Source organism: Sinocyclocheilus rhinocerous, unplaced genomic scaffold, assembly GCF_001515625.1.
Source record: "Sinocyclocheilus rhinocerous isolate Xijiao unplaced genomic scaffold, SAMN03320098_v1.1 scaffold1482, whole genome shotgun sequence".
In the NCBI taxonomy this organism is placed as follows: Eukaryota; Metazoa; Chordata; class Actinopteri; order Cypriniformes; family Cyprinidae; genus Sinocyclocheilus; species Sinocyclocheilus rhinocerous.
In genome coordinates, this window is record NW_015624221.1 from 937,806 (window position 1) to 940,426 (window position 2,621).

Here is a 2,621-nt window from a genome sequence, read left to right on the forward strand (position 1 = left end):
TCATTTAGCAGACAGACGCTTTTAAAGCGACTTACAAATAAGAAAAAGTAATTAAAGCTAAAACTCTAGAAATACTAATATATATATATATACACACACACACATTTAATAAAATAAATTAAATAAAAAATGACAAATGCATACAACAACATTACTTACATGTGTATGTACAGCCACACACATATACATATACATATATATAAATACATTCAATATATATATTATTTATATTGTTTCTATGGTTTTAGTTTTGATAATAACCCTGTTTTGACCTTGGTTTTTGCAACCAACCGACAAAAACACAGCTAATGATGAAAACAAACAATGCATTTTAACTCAGGCCCCACAACTGGTTAGTTACTGATAATAGCGTTTGTGACAACTAGCCCCTATGTAAAAACAAGCTTACCTGACCCGTCTAATGACTGATTGACACAGCTCGTCCTTTCTTCGTAGAAGTTTTATCCCCAGCAGTGCGGCTTGTGCTCGGACAGATCAGACATGTGGCCCCTGTATTTAGTGTCAGCCTCTGGAGAATGTCGAGCTCCTATTTTGGTATCTGTGTATTATAGCAGGAGCCTCGCTGCTGTCACCCGCCACTAACGTTACTGATTCAACACAGCCGCGTCCTTCAGCCATGTGACCAAACCAGTAGCATCCCATCTTCATAAATACATGTAAAAAAAAAAAAAAAAAAGCCGTAAGTTTGATTTTTCAATCAACTGAGACATAAATAACACCAGTTTTCACGTTTTAGTTGTCATGGCAGTGTCCAGTGTATAATCCTAATAAGGATTAAAGCCGTTGCATAATAACGCCTGAGGGAAACCGTACCAAGGGCGGCTGAACACCAAGAATTAATCCATTCTAAACGCTTCACCGTTTCCTGAACGCAAGAGCGTTTGTTTATAGCTTAGCGACGGTGAATTATTGGTGTGTAGTTGCCATTAAGTCCACAGGGTACAGTAAAAGGACAGAAATAACTCACGGTTACCATGGAAACAGTGTGAAGGGTCAGTCGATGAAGCGAGCGCCTGTTCCCGTTTGATTGAGGCGATTTTTAAAGTGTATTTCTCTTAAGTAACTTCCAATTAATAATGTTTAAGTGCTAATAATTCAAGTTTTTAAATTGAAAGCATTCTGCAGTCTCGAGATAAATAAACATGTTAATGTTTGCTAACAGTGTTTGGTTCCCTGGAACGTTCTTGGAACAATAAGGTCAGAAAGGAAATAAATGCTAAAAAAAAAAAAATAACCAATAGAAAATGCACCGTAAGATCTTATCAAATAAAGACTTTCTGCAACATTCAGGGAACCTTACATGGACAGTATTTTAAAGGGGTCATATGATGCGATTTCAAGTTTTCCTTTCTCTTTGGATGGAAAGGTCGTGTGTTTGTTGGGATGTATTTATGCCTTATGAAAGGTAACAGCCTTGTGGACAAGGTCATGAAACTAAAGTGTTTTGAAAGTGGATGTAATGCAGACTCTGTTCAAATTTTTGTCATGTGTTCATAAGCAGAAGTATCCATCATTTATATATCTATGTATCTGAAGAGAAGCAGCAACAGCAAGTATGAGGTAAAAGGGCCAAGTATGATTTTAAACACACACGCACACACACACACACACTTGTTTTGGGAATGAAAAGGAGCTAAAATATTTTTTGTCATATATATGTATATACACTGCTGTTCAAAAGTTTGGGATCAGTACGATGTGTTAAAATGTGTTTCACAGAAGTCTCTTCTGTTCATCATGGCTACATTTATTTGACCAAATCTACAGAAAAATTTGTAATATTGTAAAATATTATTACCATTTAAAATAATGGTTTTCTATTTTAATATACTTTAAAATATCATTTATTTCTGTGATGCAACGCTGAATTTTCAGCCATTACTGCAGTTCTTCAGTGTCACATGATCCTTCAGAAATCATTCTAATATACTGATTTATTATCAATGTTGGAAACAGTTGGGTTGCTTAATTTTTTACATTCTTTTGAAACCCGCGATACTTTGTTCAGGATTATTTGATGAATAAAGTTAAAAAGAACAGCGTTTATTTAAAATAGAAATCCTTTCTAACAATATTAAACAAAAGTAACAAGTCTTTATCACTTTTTTGTTTATCAATTTAACATCCATGCTAAATAAAAGCATTCATTTCTTTCAAAAAAAGGGAAAAAAAGAAAAGAAAAAGGGAAGAATATACTGACCACAAACTTTTGAACAGCAGTGTATATTTTTACAAAAGATTTCCATTGAGTAAGTGCTGTTATTTTTAACTTTTGTTCATCAAAGAATCCTAAAAAAAATTATCACAGGTTCCAAAAAAATATTAAGCAGCAAAACTGTTCCCAATATTGATAATAAATCAGCATAGCCTATTAGAATGATTCTGAAGGATCATGTGACACTGAAGACTGGAGTAATGATGCTGAAAATTCAGCTTTGTCACGTTATGGTATTACAACTGTGAAACTACAAACAAAAAATACACATTCCGAGACATGAACTGAAATGAATTGTGAATTTTATTAACCTTAAATCGTCCTCCTCCCATTTTCCCCTCAAAATTATGGGGAAGCTGTGCCTCCCCTGACCCCCCCGACGAGC

General features: G+C 34.4%; 1 protein-coding gene across 3 annotated transcripts in view; it reads right to left on the minus strand.

Moving 5' to 3' along the window:
• klhl23 (kelch-like family member 23) overlaps window positions 1-1,002 on the minus strand; it is a 6,002-nt gene extending 5,000 nt beyond the window's left edge. For 2 of the 3 annotated variants that reach the window (XM_016551816.1, XM_016551831.1), the window contains exon 1: window positions 410-1,002. The gene's annotated coding sequence lies outside the window, so the exon portion shown is untranslated. The remainder of the gene's footprint in view (window positions 1-409) is intronic. The other variant, XM_016551824.1, reaches the window with a different exon arrangement.
• Window positions 1,003-2,621: the final 1,619 nt, after the last annotated feature.